Here is a 14240-nt window from a genome sequence, read left to right as displayed (position 1 = left end):
GGTAGTGGTTAATGAAGCCTGAAAACTCAGATATTTCAGCCTCCCAAGTCAGCATTGAGTGAAAAAAATGTCAGCTTTATATCTGAAAAGGAAGTGAGTTTTTCTTCAAAGCCCTCATCTTCCCTTCTTGCCACAGTGTTTTGGGAAGAATTGTGGAAATGATGAAAAACTTAGGTAGAGGCCTTTGGGATCCTTGGGAAGAGAGTGGCCTTCAAAGCCCAGGGGTCCAGTGGTTTCATGATTGGGATAGAGCTGGGAGTTTCAGATGACTGATTTGAAATTGGGACTAGAAACTGTGAAATATGGAAACTAAAACTCAAAATGAATATGAGTCAATACAGAACATAAAATCACAAAAAATTCTAAATTAGATATCAACAAAACAATTGAGACCTCAAGTCTCTGTAGAAATCCACTAAGAAAGTGGCAATTATCATTAAATTGCCAAAGCAGAGAAGCAAAGCTGTGTAGGATATTTGTCTTACTTTGTAGAGACTAATGTTTCTAGAGAGGGGACCAGCCCCACTGGAGTGGATGAGAAACCAGTTGAAGGTTTAAAATGGTCTAAAATTTTGAGAATGGTGTTTCTCAAAATTTGTTACAGAATCAATCAAGGATATTTGTTCAAAATATAGTTTGGACCCTAATATAAAATGAATTAAAATATCCTAGAACTAAAGGGATATTTTAATATTTTCAATGATTTTTTAATTGAGTTCCCAAGTATTTTTAGAGTTAGTACCAAGTAACTGAGAAGAGGTTGACCAGAGAACACCAATCTGCTCTGAGGTTCTAGGAGGTTGTTAATCCTTACAGGGCTCTTAATAAGTTCCAAGAGCTGTGCTAGGTATTCGAGATACAGTGATGAACATGAACATTACAGTGAAAAGACCAGAAAATAAATGAAGAATTTCAATACAATATGCTAAACATCTCTACAGTAAAGTAGGTAGAAGATGCTATGGAGCCCTGCCTAGGGGTTAGAGGATAGCTTCATAGAGCAGGTAACATTTAAGCAGGGCATTAAAAGATGAACAAAGACAGAAAAAGGCAAATATTGTATGATATCACTAGTATGGGGGAATCTAAAAAGTAATACAAATGAATATATTTATAAAACAGATATAGACTCATGGACATAGAAAATAAACTTATGGTTACCAAAGAGGAAAGGGATGGGGGCAGGATTAGGAGTATGTGATTAACAGATACACAGGACTATACATGGAACAACAGACTGTCTCCAAATAGGAAAAGGAGTATGTCAAGGCTGTATATTGTCACCCTGCTTATTTAACTTATATGCAGAGGACATCATGAGAAACACTGGGCTGGAAGAAGCACAAGCTGGAATCAAGATTGCCAGGAGAAATATCAATAACCTCAGATATGCAGATGACACCATACTTATGGCAGAAAGTGAAGACGAACTAAAGAGCCTCTTGATGAAAGTGAAGAGGAGAGTGAAAAAGTTGGCTTAAAGCTCAACATTCAAAAAACTAAGGTCATGGCATCTGGTCCCATCACTTCATGGCAAATGAATGGGGAAACAGTGGAAACAGTGGCTGACTTTATTTTGGGGGGCTCCAAAATCACTGCAGATGGTGACTGCAGCCATGAAATTAAAAGACACTTACTCCTTGGAAGGAAAGTTATGACCAACCTAGATAGCACATTAAAAAGCAGAGACATTATTTTGCCAACAAAGGTCTGTCTAGTCAAGGCTATGGTTTTTCCACTAGTCATATATGGATGTGAGAGTCGGACTGTGAAGAAAACTGAGCGCCGAAGAATTGATGCTTTTGAACTGTGGTGTTGGAGAAGACTCTTGAGAGTCCCTTGGACTGCAAGGAGATCCAACCAGTCCATCCTAAAGGAGATCAGCCCTGGGTGTTCATTGGAAGGACTGATGTTGAAGCTGAAACTCCAATACTTTGGCCACCTCATGCGAAGGGTTGACTCATTGGAAAAGGCCCTGATGCTGGGAAGGATTGGGGGCAGGAGGAGAAAGGGATGACAGAGGATGAGATGGTTGGATGGCATGACCGACTCGATGGACATGGGTTTGGGTAAACTCCAGAAGTTGGTGATGGACAAGGAGGCCTGGCGTGCTGCGATTCATTGGGTCGCAAAGAGTTGGACACGACTGAGCGACTGAACTGACTGATATATAAAACAGATAAGTAACAAGGATTTGCTGAATAACACAGGGAACTATATTCAATATTTTATAATATAACCTGTAAGGAAAAGTAATCTGAAAAGTATATATATATCTACTTTGCTGAATCACTGTGTCATATATCTGAAACTAACATAATATTGTAAATCAACTATACGTGAATTAAAAAAGATAAACAAGAATTTTCCAAATAAAGAAGAGCCTTTCACAGCATGTGCTAGGTGGAGGAGGAAAGGTAAAAGGTGTTATTTGAAAGAGAGGCCCTGGTGCCATTGAGCCCAGGGAAGCCAGGTCTTAGAAATTATTTTAAGAGTGACATGTAGAATAATGAAGCCATTTTTATTGTCTTGGGGTAATCTAGATTAGTCTTTTGAAAGTTTGGGAGGGTATCTGGTAGCAGAGCTTCTTTGTAGCCATACCTGCTTCCCTGGGAGAGGACACAGTAGTGGAAAAAGCAGATGGGCCCTGTCATCCAAGAGTTTTCAGTCTGGTGCAGAGGGACAGAAAATAAACAAATGTACAGACTTTTGGGGAAGTAGTAAGGGCTAGGAAGAGAATAAGGCAGGGATTTCTCTTTCTGAGAATATGGGCAGCTAGATTTTTTGGACAGATCTTCCCACTGAAAAATCTTCTTAATTGTATGGAAGAACTGACAAGATGCTAAATCCAAGAGAAAGGGAGACCTAGGAGAGGCAGGTAGAACAACAGAACTGCTGATTCTGACAAACTCCAACTTGGGGAGGTAAATGGATGTGGAAGTTCATGCCTTCTCAGGTGGAGATTCTAAGAGGAGGCACCAAAGTGCCGTGGCCTCAGAATAGGGTTGAACCAAATTTCCCAGTACTGTTTGCTGCCTGTCCTCTCTGTGGCTTAGTTTTTACTCAAGTCTTCCTCCTGTCTATCCAGTCTCCTACTAGCAAAAATATTTCTTTAATTTTCATGTCACCATCAATTTCCTTGCTTTCAACCAAAGATCCATAATCAGCACATTTTATTTCTTATTTTTCTCTGTTTATTTTGAAGTCATTTTGAACTTTCCAAAATCATGTAAGAATAGAAGAAAGAACACTTTTTTCCCTTTGGATCATTTGTGAGTTGCATATCTGATACCACTACCCTAGAATACTTTGGCATGCATTTGTTATATCCTAGAACATTCTTTTAATATAGTGATAGTACAACCACTAAAGTCAGGAAATGAACATTTATTCATTACTACTCTCTTATCATCAGGCCCAGGTTTCACCAAATTATTGCAATAACATCCTTCATAGCAAAGAATCCAATCTGAGATCCTGTCTGATATTCACTGTCATGACTCTTTAAAAGATGCTTGCTCTTTGGAAGAAAAGTTATGACCAACCTAGACAGCATATTAAAAAGCAGAGACATTACTTTGCCAACAAAGGTCCATCTAGTCAAAGCTATGGTTTTTCCACTAGTCATGTATGGATATGAGAGTTGGACTCTAAAGAAAGCTGAGCACTGAAGAATTGATGCTTTTGAGTTATGGTGTTGGAGAAGACTCTTGAGAGTCCCTTGAACAGTAAGGAGATCCAACCAGTCCATCCTAAAGGAAATCAGTCCTGAATATTCATTGGAAGGACTGATGCTGAAGCTGAAACACCAATACTTTGGCCACCTGATGCAAAGAACTGACTCATTTGAAAATACCCTGATGCTGGGAAAGATTGAAGGCGGGAGGAGAAGGGGACGACAGAGGATGAGATGGTTGGATGGCATCACTGACTCTATGGATGTGAGTTTGAGTAAGCTCTGGGAGTTGGTGATGGACAGGGAAGCCTGGTGTGCTGCAGTCTGTGGGGTTGCAAAGAGTCGGACACAACTATGTGACTGAACTGACTCTTTAATCTCCTTCAGCTTGGAATAGTTTATCCTTGACAAGTATGACTTGACACGTTGGAAGATTATAGGGCAATTATACTGCAGAATGGCCCTCAAATTAGCTTTATCTGATGTTTCCTCCTGACTTGATTCAGATTATGCATCTGGAAAGTGTTGTGTAAGCAGCGAAACCATAGAAGTAACGCTGTGCTCTCAATGCATCCCATCAGGTGCTACATGATATTGATATAACCCACTGAGCGTTTGATGATATCTGCCAGATTTCTCTCCTATAAGGCTATTGCTTTTATTCTTTGTAATTAATAAGACTTTTGTGAAGAGGAACTTTGAAATTATGTATATATTCTATTTCTCATTAAACTTTCATCCACTAGTTTAATCATCCACCCATGTTTCTTAGCTCAACTAATTATTACTGTGGTAATTGTCATATGGTGGTTTTCTAATTTTGTCATTATTTCTACATTTATCTATCATTTGGCATTACATCATAAGGAATAACATTTTCTTCTTCCCTTGTGTTTGTTTACTGATATCATGGATTCTTACTGTATTCAATGGGCTATCATCAAAATAAATGTCATTGTTTATTTGATTCTGAAATCATCCCAGATTTGGCCAGTGAGATCCTGTTCAAGCTGGATCGTGTGTCCCTTTGACATGTATTCCATTATTGTTTGAGTTCTTCCTTACTTTCTAATGTAATGTGATGCTCCAGACCGATCTTATATTTTCCCTGATCCAGGCCTGGAACCCAAAATTTCCAAGATGCACTGGTTGTTTTTAAGGAGAATGGTATTTAAAAACCAAGATCTGATCACCAGGTCTCCTCATTGGTGGACACACACACACACACACACACACACACACACACACACACACACATTCCTATTATCTCTTAATACTGAAATCTATGAATTCATGCTAATACTTCCAATTTTAATCTAACTAACCCCACATCTGTAACTCCCTTATCCAAGAACAAGAAACTTGGTTTCAATTATCCGTAACATATTTGGTAATTGGATCAACACTCCCTGTGTGTAATAGGTCTATAGCCATTATTTTATCCACCCCTGCCCCAAACTGATGGTGTCCTGATCTTTCTCAGACTTTCTACCCCAACTCTGGACTGCCCCAAAGATTCCTTCCTTACCCTGCTCAGGTTCCAATGCTCCACATCAACCCTCCAACCTGTGTAGGAACACTTGTCATCCCATTGAGACTCCAGTGCCTGCCTTTAGCCATGACAGAGCCATACCCTCAACACTGATGTCTGCCTTGCTTTGTCCACATAATGGCTTTTGACTATATTATTTACAAAGGAGCCAGGGACTCCTACATTATTTAGAGAGGAGCCAAGGACTGTATTATTTAGAAATGCAGCCAGAGAATGCAGGAATGTAGAAAGGCATGCAGTAAACTGATACATTCTTGTTGAGGATACTTAGAAAATGAGCAAACTAGGGAATGGTCATAGAAAAAGTCAGTAAAGGTACATGACAAGGAAGAAGTGGGTGTTTATTTAATGAAACCTCGGAAAAGATGATGGAGGCAGCCCTCAGAACTGTAGTGGTGTTGTTGTTGATTCCTAAGTCTTGTCTGACTCTTTTGGACCACATGGACTGTAGCCCGCCAGGCTCCTCTGTTCATAAGGTTTTCCAGGCAAGAATACTGGAGTGGGTTACCATTTCCTTCTCTAGGGGATCTTTCCCAACCCAGGGATCTAACCTGCATCTCCTCTGCCTCCTGCACTGCAGGCGGATTCTTTATCATTGTACCATCTGGGAAGCCCTCAGAACTGTGTGGGGGGTGCATCAGAGGAAAGGGAGCTGAGTGGTGTGTATAGGAATGGAAAGGAGGATAGCTGTAGATGCTTTGACATGAGGCTGTTACAGACAACAGTAAATCTGCATTGTTGAGGTGGGAATTGAGAGATATCCAATAAGTATGTTGAATATAGGTTATTCAAAACTTTAAAAAAGTAAAGCAGTCAGATTATTCAGGGCCCTTGGAAACTAGGCAGTTTCCCAGAAGCAGGATGTAGGAACTGTGAGTCATAAGGCCCATTATTGCGCAAATATCTACAACAATGAAAATTCATAAATGTACCATTGAAGCTCCAAGAAAAGTAAGCAAAAACGTTTTTAGTGAGGAATAGTTCATGGAAATTAGTAATATATAATACCTGCTGTTACTAATTAGGTACATAAAGGGTCACTCATATATTTTTTGATTCAGTGTATTTTAAAAAATACTTTATTTTTTAGATTACTTTGAGATTCACACCAAAATTGAGCAGAAGGTATAGAGATTTCCCACTTACCTTCTTCCCTTACACATGCATAGCTTCTCCTATTCTGACGGCTCCCCCCTAACAGGTACATTTGTTACAATTGATGAATTTACATTAATATATCATCATCACCCAAAGTGTGTAGTTTACCTTAGGGTTCATGCCAGTGTTATACATTCTATGGGTTTGGACAAGTGTATAGTATATGTTTTCACTATTAGAGTATCATATAGAGTAGTCTCTCTGCCCTAAAAATCGTCTATGCCCTGTTTATCTTACTACTTTATTTTATGAACAGAAAGACCATTCATAAAAATTTCCATTGGGTCATTTCCAATTTATTGCTCCATTTCTATTTTGTTACAAATTTCTCAAATGTGCATTGTCTTGCTAAGAATTTCCTGAGGAATTTAATCCCATTGCTGGGAAGTAAATACTATGATAACCTAGAGACCCATTTCCATTTGTCATGAAGTCTACAACCTGCAATCCAACAAACTTAAAAAGGCCACACCGCTTGATCTTTCCCTGGTTCATGTATAAATCTTTACTTTATCAAGCTTCTTGAGGTTGCCTTGATGCCTCAAGTGAACCCCTAAGTCTTGAGCTATTTCTTTAAGGAGTTAGTTCCTAGTAGTTTTAAAAACTATAAGCTATGCAAAGTATCTGCCTCTAGAAAGTTCTGTAATGCAGTAAGAGCCTATAAGAACATCTAATAGAAATATGAATAGTGAATAATTGGCTATGTTTTTATAAAAGTTAACATTTTAAAGAATTGATTTTATCACTTACATTTTAATGTTTATTTCTATTTAAATATTTGACATTAAACACAGCAAAAATTCTAACAGTTTAATTTTATGCCATTTTTCTGTCTTATAAAAGGGAATGATGCTATTTTTTATAAAAGAAAAAGATGAAGAAGAACAGTTTAGCTGCTTACCATGCCCAGGACTGGCTAGGAATCAAAATGATATATTCTTAATTAGTAGCTGCTTTATAACCTTAATTTTTCTAGTGAACAAAAATGTAGAAATATTTTAGCATTTACAAAATAACCCTTTTATCCAAAATTATGAGTATTTTGTATGTTTTACATGAATATTAAAAAAAAAACCTCTTTTACATGTTTCAAAATACTTCAGAATCTGTAAGTCTAAAACTGTTCTTAAAATCAGGTTTATTTTATAAAATACTTCAGAGGACTCCAAAAGAAATATGAAAATGTAATGGCCAAAGAAAAATGTCACATCAGCAGGGTTAGAAAGAAATTGAGGCAATGAATAAAAAAAAATCACCTTGGGAATTGTGATAAGGGAAAAAAGGGAGAAAACAAAATTTAGAGACATGATACTTCCTTGACTGTGGGTCAGCCATATAACAGACCCCACTCCCCATCTCACTAAGAAGAATAAAATTGAGCAAAAGGAACTGAAAAATCATATTGCTCAACTCTATGATATGAAACCCAAGGAAGCTGCAGTTCAGCTTGACTGAGATGTGCAGCAGTGAGGGCTGAGCTGGTTCTCAAGCCTGGGCCATGGCTCCCCAGGCAGCCATTTTTCCTCATACCCCTTGCCTAATTAGTGAGTCTCTGCAGTTGTCCTTGTCACCTCAAACTGCTCTTGGTTGCCTTTCATTACTCCAAGGAGGTCCAGGTATAATCCCTAAACTAACCTTGCTTAACTATAAAGGAGTGTCAGAAATGACTAGAGAGAGGAGAGGGTGGTGGGCACAGGGCGGAGAGGGAGGGGGAATGGAGGAAGGGGTGTGTGCATGCACTGTAGCTGGGAGAGAATGTCCCAGAACACAGGACCTGATATGTGATGGAGGATGTGCTCTCACAACCACTGCATACCCTTTCTTTTAATTAGTTGACTTAATAAAATAGTCTGGCCTTGCATTAAATAATAATGATTTAAATCATAATTGTCAGCAATAAGCTTTATGTACATTGCATACCAATTAAAATGCTTGTGCAGTAACATCTTACTTCCTTTCTTAGATTGTCCTTTCTTTCCCTTAAATACATGAGGAATGAAAAAAGCAATTTTACTGACAAATGAAGCCAGGGAAGATTAAAAGCTAAGCAGGATGCAGTATCTCTGAATTCCCTTCCAGCCTTTATGTGGCAGCCACCTCTGTGTACATGTTTTGGATTTTGCATTTTTCTCTTTCCATTAACTTCATATCAGGTTCCCACAGCTGGACACAGTCCATGTGTTTATCATATTCATGCTAACTTGATAGATGCCCATTACACTTACATACTCTAATTCTATCAACGGGCACTTGGACTGTTTCTAGTTTTCATTATCTCCGAATAGTTCTGCTATGAAGTTCCTTACACAACTTACCTTTGGTCATCTTTTAGCCTAATTCCTTAGGATGTACCCTTCAAAGTGAAATTGTAAAGTATCAAATGTAAATATCTTCTGGTTCTTTTTCTCATATTGCCAGATTTCTCTCCAGACTGAAACAACTTATAATATCAACAGTAACAGTTGTATTTTCCCACAGAATTGTGAAAATATTGGGATGTGTTACTTTTATTTATTTTAATAGGTACATAGTACCACAAAGCTTTTAAAATCTGTATTTCTTGAATTGTTACTGAAGCAGTGGATTTTTTGCAATTTGTACTTTTTAGCAAGTATTTCCCTTTTTCAATTATAGAATAAGGTCGTGTATTTGTATCAATTATTTATGTATGTTGAATGCTAAGCTTTAGTAATGTTCATCACTTTCCCTCATTCTGTTGCATTCCTACCTATTTAATAGATTTTTACTGTGTTTTGCTTTCATTTTTATATTTATCAAGTTATCCACCTTTTCTCTGATGACAGTTTCAGTATTTTCAGTATTTGGTGTAGTTTCTTTTCTTCACAGAGATTCTATATGCCTTCTCCAATTTTATTTTAGTTTTTAATTGCTGAAGTCTTTCAACCCAGCTGGAGTTTACTTTAGTACATTGTAATATTGAATAGTGGATCCATATTACTTTTTTGTTCCAACAAAAGATTTACTGTGTCGCTTCTCTGTGCCTGGCTCTGTGCTAGGCATTGGAGGTATTAAAGAAGGGTAACATCTTAAGGGCAGTTCCTATCCTCGAGGCTCTTACAAGTCTCTGGGCCACACTGGTGAGTATGCCCAACTACAGAGCAATATGTATAATATTACGATGTTAATAGGTAGAGGCTCTACTTGAACACCAAGCAGAGTTATGTAACCCAGTCTTGGGAAGTCAAGGAAAGACTGGAGGAAAGCGATGTCTAATGTGAGAACTGAACACCAAGTAGGAGCTGCCAGGTAACAAGGAAGCAGGGAGGAGGACTGTTCTGACAGGGGAACAGCAAATACAAAGCAGCACACCATCAAGACCTGATGCTTCTGCAGGGAAACAAGAAAAGAGACCACGGTGGAGTGTGTTTCCTATACTGAAAGTACTTTGAAAAGGAAACAAAAGTAACTTGGTACTCATCCACAATTGCCCAAATGAGTTAGTTTCTAGCATTGCTACATCTTGCTATTCTAGATAAATAGAGCCCTGGGTTCCTGGTGCCTGAAGCCAGCCTTGGGCAGAAATAAGGCCCTGGGGAAGTAAGGTTCCACTTCTGAGGCAATAAACTCAAAGAGCACAGGAAAAGAACAGACATTTGGAACCCCATTTTGACTTTTTAGCCTCTTCCAAATAAGCTACTGAATTTAGAGGCCTGGGCCATTGTCCAAGAAGAGTCTCTAATCCTGTGTATGCCATTTCCATCCCAGAGAGAAAACCTGGACCCGACTGTGGGAGTATAGGATGGACAGATGATTGGTGCCAATTTTTCCTAAGATACTGAGAAATAGGCCTCTTTCTTAAGAACTTGGTGCTAAAAGTACTTAATTCAGTTGGCTTAAGTGAAAGGATTGAGAAGGAATTGGGATATTTGGAATAGAGTTTTTGAAACTGCAAGTAAGTATCTGAGCATACACTGTAAGATGAGGGGAACGAGTGCATGCACTATTTGGGAGCTTTCCTACCCCCTTTTGTAATGTTCATGGAGCTAGGCACATTTTAATGATTAAAAAATTAAGTTTTATAGCACTCTAATGGGAAAATATGGCAGGCTAAAATGTTGACTTTGGGTTTTTCTTAAATATGTAGCATATGCCAGAATATTTAGGGGAGGAAACATTTTTCCATGTACCCTCATAGATGCTCTGCCTGGGACCCTACAGATTAGACTGACAAAAAACAGACTGCATGTGTGCGTGCTTAGTCATGTTCAACTCTTTGTGACCCCACGGACTGCACCCCTCAGGCTCCTCTGTCCTTGGAATTTTCCAGGCAAGAATACTGGAGCTGGTTGCCATTTTCTTCTCCAGTGGCCTCTTAAATAGTCTCCATGTATATACTAAAGAGCCTATGTCCTTTTGAGAACTTTCTTCTTAATGATCCTATGTTGGGAGGGGTTGGAGGCCTGGAAAGGGTAGTGGGTAAGTGTACAGGGGAGGCAAGGGGAGATAAAAACCAAATAGTGACTGAAGAAGCTGTGGAAGGTGTGAAAAGGACTTGTTTAGGACACTTAATTTGGTTATTAAGTAATGTAACATACCTTTTCCTACCAAATTCGCAGATAACCAAGAAGCTACTTTCTCTACCTGGCCAGATTTTAGAAAGCATTTTGATGTGAGTACTTGGGTTCAGTATTCAGCAGACACAGCAATTATTGTCTGTATTTTCTTACTAGAAAGATCTTTCTCCTGCTTCCCTTAAGGTCCCATTGAGGAAATGTGGGACTTTGTTTTTTGCTCCGAATGACTTAAGTATGTAGGGTCAACAATTCACAGAGAAAGACGACTCAATCATGCCCCCAGAGAAAAGCAGTATCCTTTATTTCTTCTAAGTGTTCTGGGAACAAACCTGCCTTCTCTTTGCTGAGGGTGGTGGCATGACCAAAGACACTTAACTTTGCCATTTGAAGATGCTTAGTCTTTTTTCAAAAATCAAAAATTTCTCCTTTGATTAAATGATCTATATAAGTTTTTTTTTTAATTTCCATCCCCTGCCTTTTTCCAGCCAAAATGGTGTCTGGAGACAGAAAGAAGCTGGAGATCCAGGTGCTGGTCTCTGTGTGGTCCTCTGGGTTTCTCTGCCTCTGTGGGGATGTCCTTTATCTCCATAGTTATGCGACATCCTGTTGTCTGCTGTCAAAGTCCACCCAGTGGTAAGGTCCTGGTCTTTTCTGTTGACATAATCAGGGACAAATGGCTTCTTAACTCATTTCCTTCTCATTCTCCTCTGAAATGCTTTCTTTTTCAACTGCTGGGCTTCTCCTACCCTTCTTCTCTTTCCCCACACTCCCCCCACTGCACCCTAGGATAACCTTTATTTCTGTCTAGTCCATGGACTCCTCTGATTTGGGCAGTTCCTGTCCCATCTTCCTGGTGCACTAAACCTTATCACTCAGTTTTGCCAGCTGCTGGAACCACAGAAAAAACCAGCTTCCTGATAAGAAAACATATTTTAAAATATTGTTTCTAATACACAAGGATTTAAACTGAATACAGTTACAGAAAAGAAAGGCTACCTTAACTTGAACAGAAAAAGATAGGCACCAATGAAGCTTCTCATTTTCTGTGCAGCCATCTCATCTTTCGTATCTAAGTGGAATGTGCCAGAGTTAATTGCCTTGAAGCTCTTGAACAGTGATTCTCATGCCTGTGTGCTGAAAGGATTCTAGAGTGTTGGTGCCTATGCCCAACGCCCACTCAGTTCAGTCAGTTCAGTCGCTCAGTCGAGTCCGACTCTGCGACCCAATGAATCGCAGCACGCCAGGCCTCCCTGTCCATCACCAACTTCTGGAGTCTATTCAAATTCATCTCCATTGAGTCGGTGATGCCATCCAACCATCTCATCCTCTGTCATCCCCTTTTCCCTCTGCCTTCAATCTTTCCCAGCATCAGGGTCTTTTCCAGTGAGTCAGCTCTTCCCATCAGGTGGCCAAAGTATTGGAGTTTTAGCTTCAACATCAGTCCTTCCAATGAAAACTCAGAACTGATCTCCTTTAGGTTGGACTGGTTGGATCTCCTTGCAGTCCGAGGGACTCACAAGAGTCTTCTCCAACACCACAGTTCAAAAGCATTAATCCTTTGGTGCTCAGCTTTCTTTATAGTCCAACTCTCACATCCACACATGACTACTGGAAAAACCATAGCCTTGACTAGATGGACCTTTGTTGGCAAAATAATGTCTCTGCTTTTTAATATGCTGTCTAGGTTGGTCATAACTTTCCTTCCAAAGAATAAGTGTCTTTGAATTTCATGGCTGCAATCACCATCTGCAGTGATTTTGGAGCCCCCCAAAATAAAGTCTGCCACTGTTTCCCCATCTATTTGCCATGAAGTGATCGGACCAGATGCCATGATCTTAGTTTTCTGAATGTTGAGTTTTAAGCCAACTTTTTCACTCTCCTCTTTCACTTTCATCAAGGGGCTCTTTAGTTCTTCTTCACTTTCTGCCATAAGTGTGGTGTCATCTGCGTATCTGAGGTTATTGATATTTCTCCCACCAATCTTGATTCCAGCTTGTGCTTCATCCAGCCCAGCATTATTCATGATGTGCTCTACATATACGTTAAATAAGAAGGGTGACAATATACAGCCTTGACATACTCCTTTTCCTATTTGGAACTGGTCTCTTGTTCCATGTCCAGTTCTAACTCTTGCTTCCTGACCTGCATACAGATTTCTCAAGAGGCAGGTCAGGTGGTCTGGTATTCCCATCTCTTTCAGAATTTTCCACAGTTTATTGTGATCCACACAGCTAATGAAATCAGAAATGGGGGCCTGGGGCCTGGGCTTTAGTAGTGTTTAAAAGGCTGCCAGGTGATTCTGATATGTGGCCAGGGTTGTGAATGATGACCTGATGCCTTTGACCTGCAGCACTGGTTTCACCTGAGCACTTTATCAGACATGCAGGATCTTTGTCTCAGCCCAGATCTACAGACTCAGAATTAGGGCTTTAAAAATATTTCCAGGTGAGTCTGATGAGGAATGCTGATTGTCTTGGGGAACATCCCTGAAGGAGTCCAGATTAAGCTGAAGCTACAGGGTTTTGTGATTGTGGTTTCAGTCTGTCCTCTGATGCCCTCTCTCAGTGCCTACCATCTTACTTGGTTTTCTCTTACCTTGGATGTGAGGAGAAGGGATTGACAAACCACTTCAGAATTGTTGCCTTGAGAACCCCATGAACAATATGAAAAGGCAAAAAGATAAGACACTGAAAGATAAACTCCCCAGGTTAGTAGGTGCCCAATATGCTACTGGAGATCAGTGGAGAAATAACTCCAGAAAGAATGAAGGGATGGAGCCAAAGCAAAAACAACACCCAGTTGTGGATGGAACTGGTGATAGAAGCAAGGTCCGATGCTGTAAAGAGCAATATTGCATAGGAACCTGGAATGTTAGGGCCATGAATCAAGGCAAATTGGAAGTGGTCAAAGAGGAGATGATAAGAGTGAACATCGACATTCTAGGAATCAGCAAACTAAGATGGACTGGAATGGGTGAATTTAACTCAGATGACCATTATATCTACTACTGAGGGCAAGAATCCCTTAGAAGAAATGGAGTAGCCATCATGGTCAAAAAAAGAGACTGAAATGCAGTACTTGGATGCAATCTCAAAAACGACAGAATGATTTCAGTTCGTTTCCAAGGAAAACCACTGAATATCACAGTAATCCAAGTCTATGCCCCTACTAATAATGCTGAAGAAGCTGAGGTTGAATGGTTCTATGAAGACCTACAAGATCTTCTAGAACTAACACCCAAAAAAATGTCCTTTTCATTCTAGGGGACTGGAATGCAAAAGTAGGAAGTCAAGAAACACCTGGCGTAACAGGCAAATTT

General features: G+C 39.6%; 1 protein-coding gene across 42 annotated transcripts in view; it reads left to right on the top strand.

Annotated features, from left to right (window-relative positions):
- The window catches only part of NPY (neuropeptide Y), a 248678-nt gene that overhangs the window by 73279 nt on the left and 161159 nt on the right, over nt 1–14240 (top strand). For 5 of the 42 annotated variants that reach the window (XM_081533934.1, XM_081533952.1, XM_081533935.1 and 2 more), the window contains exons 4-5: nt 10964–11016; nt 11407–11554. The exons of 36 other annotated variants lie outside the window; for them this stretch is intronic. The gene's annotated coding sequence lies outside the window, so the exon portion shown is untranslated. The remainder of the gene's footprint in view (nt 1–10963; nt 11017–11406; nt 11555–14240) is intronic. One more of the 42 variants, XM_081533956.1, reaches the window with a different exon arrangement.

This window comes from Giraffa tippelskirchi, chromosome 10 (genome assembly GCF_054371585.1).
Source record: "Giraffa tippelskirchi isolate mGirTip1 chromosome 10, T2T-mGirTip1v1.2.pri, whole genome shotgun sequence".
Lineage (NCBI taxonomy): Eukaryota > Metazoa > Chordata > Mammalia > Artiodactyla > Giraffidae > Giraffa > Giraffa tippelskirchi.
The sequence above is the reverse complement of the archived record's forward strand: the minus strand, read 5'-3'. Positions and strand labels throughout refer to the sequence as shown.